Source organism: Elephas maximus, chromosome 5, assembly GCF_024166365.1.
Source record: "Elephas maximus indicus isolate mEleMax1 chromosome 5, mEleMax1 primary haplotype, whole genome shotgun sequence".
In the NCBI taxonomy this organism is placed as follows: Eukaryota; Metazoa; Chordata; class Mammalia; order Proboscidea; family Elephantidae; genus Elephas; species Elephas maximus.
The window spans coordinates 69944972-69962811 of record NC_064823.1 but is presented as its reverse complement, the minus strand read 5'-3'; the positions used below and the strand labels follow the sequence as shown (position 1 = coordinate 69962811).

General features: G+C 38.9%; 1 protein-coding gene across 9 annotated transcripts in view; it reads left to right on the top strand.

The window, feature by feature from the left end:
- ARHGAP24 (Rho GTPase activating protein 24) overlaps positions 1-17840 on the top strand; it is a 703232-nt gene that overhangs the window by 390021 nt on the left and 295371 nt on the right. The gene's annotated exons all lie outside the window — the stretch shown is intronic.

The window sequence follows — 17840 nt, the reverse complement described above, 5'->3', positions numbered from 1 at the left end:
ATTTCTTCAACATCTGTTCTTTTTTTCCTTCCTAGTCATACATCAATACTCATCCCCCTCCGTGTACCTGATCTCCACATAAATCTTTGACACATCCAGGAACAATTTCTCCACACCCATGGTCTACTTCATTGATCAGTTTTTCAGCCTTTACTTATCCCCTGATGTTAGAAAGAGGTAGTTAGAAATGTGGTTTTTATGACATTGGCTCTGGCTGACCTAGTTTATGTGATATTGATAGTGATTTAATCACAATCCAGGGTGGGTGTAAATTTACTTGAGTGAGTAATATGTAATGCATATCAATAATGCTGGCACAAGAGCAGTCAATAAAACATTTTCCCAGGGTTAGAAATGCTGGGAATCTAAGACGTGATTTTTTTTCCCCTCAATGAAAACAGCTGTAGCACTGAGTTCATCTGGCTCAAGACGGAATCCATGACTAAATGTTAATTAATGCAGCTGAAGTGCAGAAAGGTTCGTCAGATGCATTGTGTTATTTGTTTCCCCCTAGGGAGAACATATTGTAAGAAATCTGAATCTTGTTTGTCCTATTAAAATCGTTTTATTCTTACTTCTTAGTGGAATACCCTGTATAGAACTAGATTCCAGATGTTGCAAAGTCTTTGAAGTATCAGTAGAGGAAACTTCACTCCCTATTTATTCCCAAATATTAGTGCCTGTTGGCTTTTAAATGAGCGTGGTATTTAACCGATGGCTTTGACTCTTTATATCCAATAATATGACTTTCCTATTCTGAGATCTGGGTGGAAATCTAATCTTTTGGTGAATATGTTCTGACATAAATAGATAGATGTTCTCAATACCGTTCTAGAGAGAGCTGTATCTTCAAGCCCGGCAAGTCATGGGTCAAACCTTACCTTGAAGGTTACTCTTTTAGGGCATGTATTTCACGTGTAGTTCATATGATGTGATGGCTTTTGGTGGGCAAAACTTAACAAGTTTAAGATTGTGTGATGTGGAATCTGAAGGTTGTTCTTTTGAAAAGAAATTTCTGAAGGAAATTCAGGCTTGCTGCTATAATTATAGATCACTTAGAAAAGATGCTCCATGAATTATTAATACAATATGCAGTAGCTTTAAAGTTTTATGGTTTTGAATCATTTTATGGAGTAAGAAGAGAATTGAGCCAAAAATTTCTTTGATGAGAGAGCTGGAAACATGCTATGGTTATGGTGAGAATCCAGGGTCGAGATCATTAATTTTGGTCATTGGAATTTTTTTGGTGTGCCCCTGACAAAAGAACGGGATTTTCAGGCAAATGAGTCAGTATTTATATAAGAATGTGGGGATCTGTATCACATGATCTTTGTCAATTTTTGTAAAATTGGGGTTATTTGGGATAAAATGCCACTTGATTTATCTTTGCAAATGGGAATGACAAAATAATATATTGCCGTTTTCCCAATTGTGTGATGGTTTGATATTGGGAATCTGGGAGGTTGCAAGTCTTTTCACTTGTCAGAAACTGTGGCAGGTAGGAGGGACTGCAGAAATGTAGTCAGTGCCTTTGTTCAGAACAGGGCTTCAAACCAGTTTATTCCGGCTTGGACTCCTGCTGAGACTTTGCTTTTTCACCCCAGATACGCTGAATCAGAATCTACCTTTTAACAAGATCCCCAGGTAATAACTCAGTATATCTGGGGTGGAAATGCAAATTCTCGGCAGAGGTTCAAACAGGAATGAACTGGTTTGAAGATCTGGTTCAGAACCCTTTTCAGGCCTGCCTGGCTGCTGATCTTAGTAACATACACTTAGTCTACACTGGCTTTCTCTGTGGAATTCTCTCAGTTGCTATTTCTGAAAACCCATACTCTAAATGATGCTTACAGACCCAACCCATTTCTGTCTTTATGGACAAATACCTCAAGCCTAGAAGTCCTGGTGGTACAATAGTAGCACTCAGCTGCTAAGACTGGCAGTTCAAACCCGACTCAGCAGCTCTGTGGGAGAAAGACCTGGCAATCTGCTCCCATAAAGATTACAGCCTCGAAAATCCTATGGGGCAGTTTTACCCTGTCACATGGGTTCACTTTGAGTGGGAACTGACTTTTCAGCACCCATCAACAACAACCTCAAGCTTAACTACCCAAGGTGCATCAATGAATAGTAGAGAATTAAATCCTTTAATCCCACCTGCCTGTAACGATTTCTAACAAAACTGACAAAAGCTTCTAGCAAGCTCGTTACCATGCATTCTTGTATCACATACACACATGTGTATATATTGTTCATTCATGTATGTGCTATATGTATTTATAATTTATCTATATGTACTATCTATATCAGAATGTTTTTGTTTTTGCTTTAGTCTAAAATCTCCTTTGAAACTAAGAACTAATCAGTTGCAAATATGACACGAAAAAATAAGGTTTTTAACAGAATTGAAGTCTTCGGGTCTTTTCTATATTACTCTTATCACATTTGTTTGCATATTATATTTCTATGTAAGTTTTTGCTATTATAAAAGCCTGCCTGAAAAAAAAACTCTATTATAATTTAGGGATAATTTCTTAAAGGTTTATTATTCTATAAATGAATTAGCTCTCTGAATAATACCAGGATTTATAACATTTCACTCCAATTTTTTTTCTGTTTTCCTACTTGTTATTCAAAAAGATGTCAGCCAAATTGGCAAATTTAAAGCTTTTGCTGTCAGACCTGCCAAATTTTGAACCAGAGTGGACTTTTATGGCCAAGTTCTAAGCTTTTGGGAAATGTGGTTGAGAAAGGAATCTTGGCAGAGCTTTTATGTATGGTGCTTGAAGAAAATGCAGTTTATCTCTTTGCTTCTCAAAATATGATACAGTTGTCCTTGTAATTAAAAAAAAAAAATCCAAAAAAACAAAAACAAAACAGAGTAATGAATGGAATTATGATGCCTTAACTTTCTTAGAAAAAGAATCACTCAGAGGAAGAAAAAGAAACTGAATTAAAGACAGAGACAGGCAAAAAGAAACAAGGGAGAATACACTTATGCACTTCATAAAGTTAGGAGCTACACCTTTCTTGTTCAATACTATGTTCCTAACACCTGTTGTCGTTGTTGATAAATGCCATCGAGTCGATTCTGACTCATAGTGACTCTATGTACAACAGAACAAAATACCGCCCAGTCCTGCACCATCCTCCTAATGGCTGTTTTGCTTGATCCCATTGTTTCAGCCACTGTGCCAATCCATCTCGTTGAGGCTTTTCCTCTTTTTTGCTGATCCTCTTCTTTACCAAGCATGATGTCCTTCTCCAGGGACTGATGTCTCCTGATAACATGTCCAAAGTATGTGAGACAAAGTCTCACCATCCTTGCTTCCAAGGAGCATTCTGGTTGTACTTCTTTCAAGACAGATTTGTTTGTTCTTTTGGCAGTCTGTAGTGTATTTAATATTCTTCACCAGTACCCCAGTTCAAAGGCATCCATTCTTCTATGGTCTTCCTTATTCATTGTCCAGCTTTCACATGCATGAGGCAGGTGAAAACGCCATGGCTTGGGTTAGGTATACCCTTGTCATTAAAGTGACATCTTTGTTTATTAACACATTAAATGGGTCTTTTGCAGCAGATTTTCCCAATGCAATATGTCGTTTGATTTCTTGACTGCTGCTTCCATGGGTGTTGATTGTGGATTGAAGTAAAATGAAATCCTTGACAACTTCAATCTTTTCTCTGTTTATCATGATGTTGCTTATTGGTCCAGTTTTGAAAATTTTTGTTTTCTTTATGTTGGGGTATAATCCACACTGAAGGCTATGGTCTTGGATCTTCATCAGTAAGTGCTTGAAGTCCTTTTCACTTTCAGCAAGCAAGGTTGTGTCATCTGCATAATGCAGGTTGTTAATGAGTCTTCCTCCTATCCTGATGCCCTGTTCTTCTTCATATAGTCCAACTTCTCAGATTATTTGCTCAGTATACCGATTGAATAAGTATGATGAAAGGATACAACCCTGATGTATACCTTTCCTGGCTTGAAACCATGCAGTACCCCCTTGCTCTGTTCGAATGACAGTTTCTAGTACAGTATAACACAGGGTGCTGAGTATTTATTGAAGTACATATATTTATGTACATATATTTACTAGGTTTATGGAGGAATCTCAATCATATAAAAAAGTTTTGTTGTTAATAACTGACTCCAACTTTCCTGTATTGAACTCCTATTTCCTGCTGGGTGGGATCTTTCCTTCCTGTGGCTCTAATGGCTGAAGTGAAGTGAAATTCCTCACACACTTCCTTTTCCTACTTCTCTGCCTTCATTTCTAGTGATGAGACCAAAAGACAGAAGGCAGAGATCTTCCTGTACAAAAGATACTGCTAGGTTAGCCCCTTACTATCAGCTGATCACTACATTTTTCTTCACATACTGGCTGTCTCATGCATTTTTGGATTTTTCAATGTCCCTGGAAGTGGAAATCCACTTAAAATGGTAAGGTCCAATTCTCCCACCTTGTGGGTGGTCCTGTTGGATGGGACACCAACAGAAGGTCTCAAAGCGCAGCTGCTTTCTTTGTGCTTATTCAGCTACAGATAACTCCTGTGTGTCCTTATTTTTGTTGCCGCTAGCTGCCATCAAGTTGGCCCCTGACTCATGATGACCCTGTGCACAACAGAGTATAATGTGCCTGATCCTGTACCATCCCGTGATGGATTATGGATCTGACTGTGTGATCCTTAGGGTTTTCATTGGCTGGTATTTCTGAAGTAGATCACCAGACCTTTCTTCCTTATCCATCTTAGTCTGGAAGCTCCGCTGAAACCTGTTCAGCATCATAGCAACACTCAAGCCTGCACTGATAGGCAGGTCATGGCTGCACATGAGGTACATTGGCTGGGCGTCAAAACCAGTCAAAATCGGGTCTCCTACATGGAAGGCGAGAATTCCACCACTGAACCACCACTGCTCCATCTTCTGTACCCTGGCCAGACAAATAAAGACAACAAAGGCAGTTTTACTGTTATTCTCTCCCTCAAGCCTACTGTCTTGACCTCTTCTCCATGGAGAAGTAACTTTAGCACCCAGCAGATTCAGAGACCATCATGAGTCCCCAACTTAGAGGAGGGGTAGGTGGCAGTCCTAACATACGTTAAAATATACAAGCAAGTCTCTTTCCTGACTTGTTCTGGTGGTTGGGAGAAATCTTTATCCTCCCTCTCAAAAAATAGTGTCTGTATCTTGAAAACTTTTTTTTTCCAAGTGGCACTTCCTCTTTTCTTGTTTTCTCTTTATAATTGTCAGGGAAAAAAGACTAACGTTTGTGATCCTTCTCTAAAATGCTTTCAAGTAAGTCCAGCAAGGAACTGACTGGATGCAACTTTCATTGGTTTTTTTCAACTTAGAATGTGGTTCTTAGCACTTTTTCTTCCAGTTTGGCTCTTAGAGGCAATTCTGTTATAATGAAGAGAAAACTTTTTATCTGTCTATAATTTTATATAGGATTCCTGGGAAGCACATTCTGATGGAGAGTTATGTAAGAATGCTTGTTAGGGAGAGGTCTCCGGAGATCCGTAAGGAAGTGAGGGAGGCAGGATTGGGCAGAGGGAGAAACAGACCCACAGCACCATTGAAGTTGGGCCTCAGCTGATCCAATGAAGAGCTCTGGATCTGGGATGCCCCTCAGAACTCTTCCTAATTGAGTAAAGTGTGCTGAGCCTTTGTTTCCTGGTCTCACCTATTAGTTGATTGGGAGCTGGAGAAAACATAAACTTGGGAAGGCAGTTCCCTACTGTAGTGGAAAAGAATTCCCTGTGAGGGATGCCATGACACATCAGCAGCCAATATGCCCAGCCTCCAGCGATCTTGACAGAGTACCCTAGTGTCCGCTATTATAACTATAGCAATATCTGTACAGTCATGTGTCGCTTAACATCCACGGTACGTTCTGTGAAACAGAACATTATATGTTATTTGGATGTTGCAGAAACACCGGATTGTATACAAGCAGTCCTCAGATTGAGAACAAATTCCATTCCTAAATCTGTCTTTAAGACAGAATTTGTATGTAAGTAAGAACAGATGGGTACGGTTTGTGTCTAACATCAGTTAGTCAAATGTGTCTTAGTATATAGCATATAGTGTACCTTTCTATATATATAAAACATTAAAAAAAACTTCCAGATACACTAAAATATCTTTAACATAATGTTAAGATATAATAGAGTAATAATAATAAAAAAATTTTGATGCATGTCACAAAGTAGCCCCCCTTTGTTATTATGAACCATTGTATGTACCTCAGATTTCTAATATAATAGGCTTTATGGGGGTTGGGACCATGGACGTATATGTGGTTGGATGCTGCCGAAATGGACGTTATGGGCCACATAACTGTATCTATCTTTCTGTATCCCAGGCAATGCTTCAAGCCTTTTACTTGTATCACTTCATTTAATTGTCACTACAACCCTATGAGGTAGGCACTATTATTATTTCCATTTTAGAAAGGAAGAAAATGAGGCACAGAGAAGTAATTTGATCAAGGCCAAATAGCACTAGCTAGTGAATGTGTATGAAACTATGTGTGTGTGTGTGTATAATTATACATTACTGATTTACAGGCAAAGTTTCAGGAGGTCAAAATAAAGTTGTATATATTCTGACTTTAAAATATACAAGATTAGAAGCTGGAACCCAGTTTCTGAAAGTTTTGTTTTTTTTTTTTTTTAACTGAAATGGATACACTTGTGTCTTCTTAGCTCCTTCATTAAAGATAAGAGCTTTGGTGCTTGAGGTAAGAGTAGGCATTTCACTATTTGCAACCATTTATGTCTTTAAGCCCATCATCAGAACAGGCACTGAATAAAGGTGCACACGGATAGGCCTTTTGAAAATATAGTCTAAGGTCACAGCTTCGCCATCATGAAAAAGTGGGGAGAAAAACACACTGAAGTGGCCTTAATTATATGTGAATAAATACAGCGAAAGAGTAATCTGTATCTACGATGTTTTTCCTACAAAAAACGATTGGTTATAGGTGGGGGTTTCATCATTGCAAAACTTATGCTGCTGAAATTGTTCTTAGCTGCTTCACAGATCTCCCTCACATACCAGCAAAACTACCACTCACTGTCTGTTGTTAAGTGCCAGTGAGTCAGCTCCAACTCATAGTGATCCTATGCATCGAGTCGTGTATAAGAGAATGAAATGTTGCCAGGTCCTGTGCCATCCTCAGAATTGTTGCCATGCTTGAGCCTATTGTTGCCGCAATTTTGTCAATCCATCTCGTCGAGGGTCATCATCTTTTTTGCTGACCCTCTACTTTGCGAAGTATGATGTTCTTCTCCAGGGATTGGTCCCTTCTGATAACATGTCAGAAGTAAGCAAGATGAGATCTTGCCATCCTTGCTTCTAAGGAGCATTCTGGCTGTACTTCCTCCAAGACAGATTTGTTCATTCTTCTGGCATTCTCTGTCAACACCATAATTCAAATGAGCCAATTCTTCCTTTTTTTATTGTTCACCATTCGTACACATATGAAGCAATTGAAAATACCATGGCTTGAATCAGGCTCACCTTAATCACATAGTAACATCTCTGCTTTTCGAGATTTTAAAGAGGTCTTTAGCGTCAGATTAGTCCAATGCAATATATCGTTTGATTTCTTAACTACTATTTCCATGGGCGTTGATTATTGATTCAAGAATGAAACCCTTGACAACTTCAACTTCTTCATCATTTATCATAATGTTCTTTACTGGTTCAGTTGAAATTATTTACATTTTGTTTATATTCAGATGTAATCCATTCTGAAGGCTATAGTCTTTTACATTCATCAGTAAGTGTTTCACGTTGTCTTCAATTTCAGCAAGCAAGGTTGTATCATCTGCGTATGGGAGGTTGTTAATGAGTCTTCCCCCAATCCTAATGCCATGTTCTTCTTTATAAAGTCCAGCTTCTCAGATTATTTGCTCAGCATACAGATTGAATAAGTATAATGAAAGGATATAACCCTGCCTCACGCTGTCTAGCCACCAACAAACATATCTGATTATTAATCATATGTTGGAAATGAGTCTACCACCTTGAAGAGGTATTCCCCAAGCAAAGACCCATTATGAGTTTCAAGGTGATTATCAATATTCCAGACCTTCAAAGCCCCACCTCAACACAGTACCCAAAATCAGTAATAATTAGAATTTCGAGGTTTTCTCATCCTCTTCCTTCCTCCAGGGGATGAAAGAAGAAATGAACACAGAAAACAAGGGCGTGAGGGAGGAAGAGGTAGCTATGGAAACAGAGACATTTCGAAGGGTAATCTAAAGTGATTTTCATCTACCTGGAAACCAAAAAAAATTAAAAACCTCATTGCTGTCAAGTTGATTCTGACTTCTACCCTTCAAAAAAAGGCAAGATATTTACCCCAACTTTAGCCATGACTACCCAGTGCACCCATATTAGTTATTTCCAATACCCTGAGATAATTATTCATTCTGCAAATTTCAATAATAATTGTTTCCACTCTAATTATTGTCTAGAAGGATTTTTTAGGAGCTAAGTGAAAAGTTAGAGGACATAGGTGCTTAGAAATTCTCATTAATGCTGCGTGGATATTTTCCCGAGAGGAAAAAAATGCATACACCTATCAAAATTGCCACAGTTTGGGGGGCTTTAGAGATTCCCTGAAATTCATCCCTTAACCCCAGGTTAAGAACCATAGTCGATTTTTAAGGAGCACAGACTTGACTAAGCTTCCTATTTCTATCTATCTCTACATTTAGCTATTTATTTCTATCTTCCTATGCTTCTTTGGGCCCTGGTGGCACGGTGGTTAAGAGTTTGGCTGCTAACCAAAAGACTGGCAGTTTGAACCCACCCGCCACTCCTTGGAAACCCTATGGGACAGTTCTACTCTGTCCCATAGGGTCACTATGATTTGGAATTGACTTCATGACAAGGGATTTGGTTGGTTTGTTTGTTTTGGTATGCTTCTATTTCATCTATATAGGTAACATGTATGTATAAATGTGACAAATTTTTCTCTATTATTTTTAATTGTGTGGTACATTGTCATCAATTTTAGACTTTTATCTCCGTGATTCAGTTGTTCTTTCTCCTAGTTCTGTGACCATGTAACTGGACAGGCCAATTTCATGCATTTTCTTAGAGAGAACATTTCATGGGTCTGCAGGCTGTAAACATTTTAATTCACCCAAAGTTGAACCTACTTAGATGATCGTTGCAGCTGTACTACAACATGGGCCAACTGAGAAGTAACTAGTTCTGAGAGATGTTAATGCGCATCTCTGAGGAAGAGAAAAACTTGGCCAAGTTGTGAGTTTTTGAAATAATTGTGACATCAGCAATGAAAGGGGTTACCATCCCACGACTGTACTTGCAGTTCCTTCTGGAATGAACAAATAATGTCATTGAATACATTAATTCATTATAATTTTAAAACATAAACTAGTATTTGGCATCCATTTTACATGAAAATGTAGTAATTACCGTCCATTTTATATGAAAACGTAGGGATATTTTAACAGTGTTTTAGCATAAAACTTGGTCATTTTCTGAATAACTAGTTAAATACATTACTAAGGCATTTGGTTTTACAAAACTCCCCATATCTTAACTTTTTTCTCTTTTATGTGAGTACCGTAAGTTAAAATCCATGCAATTATATTTGTTATCCCAAAGGCAGCTGTGACAATCTCTCTCTCCCCCCCTTTTTTTTTTTTTTGCTTGCCTTGTGCCTAGGTCTGTGGGCAGCTTTGAAACTCATAATTTCTTCCTTCATTCTTTTCTTTTTTGTTGTAGTAATTTTAATCTTTGCAAGTCATTTAGAAAATGTGTGTAGGAGGTGTTTGTAGCATGAAAACATATATCTATGCATAGAACTAGTTCTGAACATGAATTAAATACATTCACGCAAAGCAACATGTTTTAGCTACTCTGTATTCTTTTGTTTTTAAGAAAATATTTGGGATATTTGTTTCAAAATTCTCTTCCTACTTAAATGTTTTAACATATACACTTGAAAGAGGCTGTTAAAATTGTACAAACATAATTTGAAAACGTTTTTGATCCCTTGAAATTCTAGCTGAGGACATTTCAACCAAAAGGCACTTGGGGCATTCATAAACTGATTAGAAGCGTAGTCTTCTCATCATGCTTATGATGAGTGTCCTTATGAGGAAGGTCCTCTTATGGTATTTGTTGACATTTTGGTTCATACACCATCACTACATGCTAGAGCTGGGGTTAGTAAGCTTTTTCTGCAAAGGACCAGATAGAGCTTGTAGGCCATAAGCTCTGCCTCAACTACTCAACATTGCCCTTGCAGCATAAACAAATAGGTATGGCTCTGTTCCAATAAAGCTTTATTTATACACACATAGATACAAGTTTTATGTAATTTTTAAATAGTAAGATATATTATTTTTCTTTTGATTTTTTTCTAACCTTTTAAAAATGTAAAAATAGACAGCTAGGTTGTGACTCCTGCGCTAGATAAAAAAAGCAAACCTATGAAAAAGAGGTTGGAGATACTAATATAAACCCCTAATCCCTGCTGGTGCCACCAGAGCCAGAATTAGAACTCTGAGACAGCCTGGCTCCCCAGGCCATGATATCCCCCACTGCCTCAAATTCATGATTCAGGATCTATTTGCCAAGATTTTTATTTAGAAGCTTCATCTCTGAGTAATATCTTTTTGTTTGTTTTTACAATCCTGATGAACTTAAATATTGTTAATGACCAAACTGAAATCTTCTCTTTCAAACTCTGTTTTAGCTCATTCAGATCTCTAGATTCTGATCAGGGCTGAAACTGTTATGTGACTTTTTAAGATATAAACACCATTAATAGGGGAGTCGCCATATGTCTGTCAGTTGTCATGATGCTTGAAGCTGTGTTGCTGTGAAGCTTGAAGCTATGTCACCGGTATTTCGAATACCAACAGGGTAACCCATGACAGACAGGTTTTAGCTGAGCTTCCAGAATAAGATAGACTAGGAAGAAGGACCTGGCGGTCTACTTCTGAAAAAAATTGCCAGTGAAAACCTTATGAATAGCAGCAGAACATTGATACAGTGCTGGAAGATGAGCCCCTCAAGTTGGAAGATACTTAAAAGACAACTGGGCAAGAGCTGCCTCCTCAAAGTAGAGTCAACCTTAATGATGTGGATGGAGTCAAGCTTTCAGGACCTTCATTTGCTAATGTGGCACAACACAAAATGAGACAAAACAGCTGCAAACATCCATAAATAATAGGAATGTGGCATGTATGAAGTATGAATCTAGGAAAATAAAAAATTGTCAAAAATGAAATGGAACGCATAAACATCAATATCCTAGGTATTAGTGAGCTGAAATGGATTGGCATTGGCCATTTTGAATTGGACAATCATGTGGTCTAATATGCTGAGAATGACAAATGGAAGGAGGAATGACATTGCATTCACTGTCAGAAAGAACATTTCAAGATCTGTCCTGAAGTACAATGCTGTCAGTTATAGGAAAATATCCGTACGCCTACAAGGAAGGCCAGTTAATATGACTGTTATTCAAATTTACACAGCAACTACTATGGTCAAAGATAAAGAAATTGAAGATTTTTACCAACTTCTGCAGTCTGAAATTGATCAAATATGCAATCAATATGCATTGATAAATACTGGTAATTGTAAAAGCTGGAAACCAAAAAGAATAACCAGTAGTTGGAAAATAAGGCCTTAGTGATAGAAACAACACCAGAAATCACATGATAAAATTTTGCAAGACCAATGACTTCTTCATTGCAAATACCTTTTTTCAACAACATAAATGGCGACTATACATGTGGACCTGGAAATACATAAGATCCAAATAACTACATCTGTGGAAACAGATGATGGAAAAGCTTAATATCATCAGTTGGAACAAGGCCAGGGGCCCACTGTGGAATGGACCATTAATTTCTCCTATGCAAGTTAAAGTTGAAGTTGAAGAAAATTAGAACAAGTCTATGAGAGCCAAACTACAATTCTGAGTATATTCCACTTGCATTTAGAGATAATCTCAAGAATAGATTTGATGCATTGAACACTAATGACTGAAGACAAGACAAGTCGTGGAATGGCATCAAGGACATCACACATGAAGAAAGCAAGACCAGAATGGATATCAGAAGAGACTCTGAAACTTGCTCTTGAACGTAGAGTAGCATGCAGGAAACATCAAAATAAGACAGAAGGAATACACAGAGTCACTGTACCAAAAACAATTAGTTGACATACAACCATTTCAGGAGGTAGCATATGATCAAGAACCGATGGTACTAAATGAAGAAGTCCAAGCTGCACTGAAGGCATTGGTGAAAAAACAAGCCTCCAGGAATTGACAGAATACCAACTGAGATGTTTCAACAAACGGATGCAGTGCTGGAAGTGCTCACTTGTCTATGCCAAGAAATTTAGAAAACAGCTACCTGACCTACAGACTGGAAGAGATCCGTATTCATATGTGCTCCAAAGAAAGGTGATTAACAGGATGCAGAAATTATTGAACAATATAATTAATATCACACACAAGTAAAATTTTGCTGAAAATAATACGAAACAATTGTTGCAGTTCAAAAACTGTTGCAACAGTACATTAACAGGGCACTACCAGAAATTCAAGCTGGATTCGAAAGAGGATGTGGAATGAGGGATATCACTGCTGATGTCAGATGAATCTTGGCTAGAAGCAGAGAATATCAGAATGATGTTTACCTGTGTTTTATTGACTATGTGAAGGCATTTGACTGTGTGGATTATAACAAATTATGGATAACATTGTGAAGAATGAGATTTCCTGAATACTAAATTGACTCATGCAGAACCGGTTCATAGACCAAGAGGCAGTCACTCAAACAGAACAAGGGGTACTGCGTGGTTTAAAATCAGGAAAGTTGTGCATCATGGTTATATCTTTCCCACACCTATTCAATCTGTATGCTGAACAAATAATGCCAGAAGCTGGCCTATATGAACAAGAATGTGGCATCTGGATTAGAAGAAGACCAACAACTTGCAATATACAGGTGACACAACCTTTCTTGCTGAAAGTGAGGAAGACTTGAAGCGCTTACTGATGAAGATCAAAGATTACAGCTCTCATTTTGGATTACATCTCAACATAAAGAAAACAAAAATCCTCACAACTGGATCAGTAAGCAACATCATGATAAATGGAGAAGATACTGAGGTAGTCAAGGATTTCATTTTACTTGAATCCACAATAAATGCCCATGGAAGCAGCAGACAAGAAATTGAACTATGGCATCTTTGCTTTTCAAGATTTTAAAGAGGTCTTTTGCCACGGATTGGACAAATCTCTTGCAAAAGACCTCTTCAAAATCTTGAAAAGCAAAGATTTCAATTTGAAAACTAAGGTGGGCCTGACCCAAGCAATGTATTTTCAATTGCCTCGTATGCATGTGAAAGCTGGACAATGAATAAGGAAGACCAAAGAACAATTGATGGCTTTGAATTGTGATGTTGGTAAAGAATGTAGAATATACCAGGGACTGCCAGAAGAACGAAAAAGTTTGTCTTTGATGAAGTACATCCAGAATGCTCCTTAGAAAGGAGTATGGCAAGAATTCCTCTCATGCACTTTGGACATGTTATCAGTTGGGACCAGTCCCTGCAGAAGGACATCATACTTGGTATAGTAGTGGGTCAGCAAAAAAGAGGACAACTCTCAACAAGACGAACTGACACAGTGGATGCAACAATGGGCTCAAGCATAGCAAGGATCGTGAGGATGGTACAAGACTGGGCAGTATTTCCTTCTGTTGTACATAGGGTCACTATGAGTTGGAACCAACTCCAGGGCACCTAACAACAACAACAACAACCCTGAACCAATCAATTTTCCTTTAATAAAAATATGAAAAGTAGTCTCACAATATTCATAGCTGGAATTTATTGGGATGTTAGTCTGGCTTTGTACTGATATACATCAGGCTTTATGTACCATGGCTCATTTAATAGGATTACACTTTTTAATAGATATTTTTCTCCCCATTGATAAATTGTGGTACAAAGAAGTTAAGTAAGGCAGGCTTCACATCTATCTGAGCTCACACCACCACCACATAATACAGCCTTCTTGTATAAGAATATAGACAGGGTTTGTCTAGGTCCTACAGAGGCCACATATGCAAGAGTTAAGAGAAACAAAGGCGGTAAAAGAAGAACTGAGGCTAAGGTTTTAAAAATCTGCGTTTCCTTCCTCTCTCCTCTCCTCTGTTTTTCCTTCCTCTGTCCCCATTGCTGACGTTTCTGGTATTGCCTGTAGTCTCTTTCTTCTTCATTTGATTTGAAGCTCTGGAGAATAGAGATGGTACTTTCTATTTCTGCATTCTTAGTGCCTCGCAGGGGGACAGTGGTGGTTCAGTGGTACAATTCTTCCCTTTCATGCAGAGGCCTGAGTTTGATTCCTGGCCGGTGCACCTCATGCGTAGCCACCACCTGTCATTGGAGGCTTGAGTACTGCTATGACATTAAACAGGCGTCAGTGGAGCTTCCAGAGTAAGATGAACTAGGAAGTAAGGTCTGGTGATCTACTTCAAAAAAACCAGTCAATGAAAACTGTATGGATAACAATGGTCCAGTTTACAACCAGTCATGGGAATGGTGCATGATCAGACAGCAATTTTTTTTTCTTCCCTTTTTACATGGGGTTGCCATGAGCCAGAGCTGATTTGATGGTAACTATACAGTCCCTATGGAAACCCTGGTGGTGTAGTGGTTAAGAGCTACAGCTGCTAACCAAAAGGTCAGCAGTTCGAATCCACCAGGCATTCCTTGGAGCAGTTCTACTCAGTCCTGTAGGGTCACTATGAGTCAGAATTGCAAATAGGTTTGATTTTTTGGTTTTAACAAGTGCTTACTGGAGGCGGCTGTCACATATATACTTGGTGCATGCTTTATTGAGTTAATAAACTAAACTTCAGCTTTATTCTCTATGGAACGATTGTGTTGAATTAGAAAAATCTGAAGACACCTCCAGCTCTGAATTATTTAACTGGATCATAGCTCTTTTCTTTTCTTTTTTTTTGCCTTAGGAGACTGGAGACTAGAGAAGTTAATTACCTTTATAGACTCCACACTCTAAAAAGTAATTCTCATTGCCTCACCTTCAGTTCTTCATTGATATGACAAGCAATAGTGTCTTTCATTACTTTGATGATGGAAGCTGTTTATTAACAACAAGTTATTTGCCATTGGGCAGGAATAAATGTGATTGTTTCCCCCTCCTTGCTCTTTGTGGCATGGTTTAATTATGCGGTCTCAGGCTGTTTGTGTTCACCTGTCTTTTCTATTCAGTAATTGAAAAGGGCTTTGCAATCAAATCAAGCTAAGAAAATAGACAGTAAAGTGGTAAACAAACATCAGATGCTGTTATTATGAATAAAAGAGTTTCTTTGGGCAGGTCTTTTTCTGCTGTAGGGCTTCTTTGAGCTGTGCCTTCGCTAGGCAAAGAGCGTGTTTGGGTGAGGGAATAGCTGATGGAGAGAACAGCCAGTAGGTTAGAAGCAATATGAGAACAAGAAAGGGAAATCATACTTCACAGAAAAAGGAATATATCAGAAGAAAGTAAATGAGTGTGCAGTATAATAAAAAAAATAGCTCCTGGTAATTTAAAAACAAAAAACAAAACCTGTTGCTGTCGAGTCGATTCTAACTCATAGAGACCCTATAGAAGAGAGTAGAACTGTCCCATAGAGTTTCCAAGGAGCACCTGGTGGATTCAAACTGCTGACCCTTTGGTTAACAGCCATAGCACTTAGCCACTACGCCACCAGGGTTTCCCCTGGTAATTACCAAAAAAAAAAAACCATTGCCCTCAAGTCAATTCTGACTCATCGCGACCCTATAGGACAGAGTAGAACTGCCCCATAGAGTTTCCACGGAGTGCCTGGTGGATTTGAACTGGTAATTAGAGGTGAGAAATAACCTTGCAACAAGGATAAAGCTGCTGTATCACTAAGCCCTGTGCCAACTCTCAGGGAAGCAGGGAAGGCCTTTTTCTTTTCTTTTTCTTTCTCTTCCTTCCTTCCTTCCTTTAATAAAAACTGAGCTGATGTGATCCAACATGTTTCAAAAGTAGAACTAAAATCCTCAGGACCACATGCAGCACAATAGTGCCCCCGAGCCTGTCAAACGTCCTGATCTCCCAATGAATGCTATCTTCATTTGCATATTTGTTTGGTGGCACCATTGATTTTTCAAATGCTGCCTATGTTGAGCACCTTCGCGGCCACACTGCATCAGGCCTTGAAAGGCTCAGGATGGTGTTCATCAGGAGTCCTGAGAGGTCCTGAATCTTACAGAAATACCCAGCCCCACTGCTGAGATCCTTACTCCCAAGAAAATTGGCAACTTAAGGTAGAGCCCCTGAGGATTGATAAAACCCCAATTATATTTAGGTACTTGGCTAGGTACTGGCTTTAGGGATGGGAGAGTAGAGAAAGAGTTGAGACTGTCCTGTTTCACAGAGACCTAGGAGGAGGGAGACTTAAGGGAGGAACACTAGGAGTTGACCATGAAAAGGAAAAAACATCAACGCCACCCTGGATGTCAGTGTTAGAAAAAGGGAGAGAGGTATGAGATTCCTCTATCAGGGAGACTGCAGGAATTGGGCTCACACAGGACTAGAATTAAATCCCAGCTCTGCCACGTGAGCTAGTTGCTTAGGCTCCATAAACCACAGTTGCCTATGAACTAGAAAACCTTCTTCCTCAGAAGGTTGTAATGAAAATGGGAGGAGATAAGAATAGCAGGAACACTCGACACTGCCTGAACCAGAGTAGGGCTTACTCAAATGTCGCTACATTTTGGAACAATTGACTGAAAATGCCATATATCAATTATTGCTGGATTTGATACTGAATTTTCTTAAATAGTGTTATAAACACAGCAGAAAGTTAAGAAGCAAAAGGTCAATGCTAACTAGACAATCAAGGAAGTCTTCCCAGAAGCAGTGAGCCTTTATCTGGAATTTAAAGAAACTAGGATTTTGACTAGATTACTATGAGGTTAAGAATTTCAGGCTGAAAAAAATCAGCAAAGACATAATAGGAAGTTCAGAAAGGGACACTAATGGAGACTGAAAGTAAGAAGCGAGGAGCCCCGGGGACATTCAGTGTAACTCTTGCGTGTGTGTCCTGTTGATTCAGGCTGTCCTTTTACAGGGTCAGCTAGGGGGAGCTCAGATCCTTAGGGAACTTAGGAGCCATTCAGACACCAGGCTGCCCTCCCACAAGTATTCAACTAATTTTGTGAAAATGCACAGCTAAATTCTAACCACATGCTTCTGCTTCAAACATAGGAGTAATCAACCTAAATTTAAACTTGTATATCACATTCACATTGTATCAACCAGCTTCGAGGCATCATCGGCTTTAGACAGTCACTGGACGGTCGTTAACAAGTAGCATTGGTTTCCGGAGCATGTGGTCTCGTACAGTACATCTTCCCATGAACCTGTCCAGCAGTATTTCTAAAACAACATGTTGTGTGTTTGTGACAAGAAAGGCAAAGGGTAGAAAGCATTAAAGAGGAGAGGAGACTGTTTGTTGTTCTTCCAGAGCCTTCCCTTTTTAGGGGGCAAACCGCTCGCTGGTTGTTCGTTACTGACTCCTTCAGCTCCATCCAGCTCCTCCGACTGATGCAGAAATTCAGACCTGGCTGTACGTCCCTCACACCGCACTCTGTAGCACTCACTCTTTTCATAAATTGTAAAAAGCTGAATGACTTAGCAACCAAAGTATTAACCAAGAACATGTAAAATAGAATTGGAGGCTGCCCTGAGAAAGAACAAATATTTTGTGTCTAGCTACTCTTTCCTGCAAAT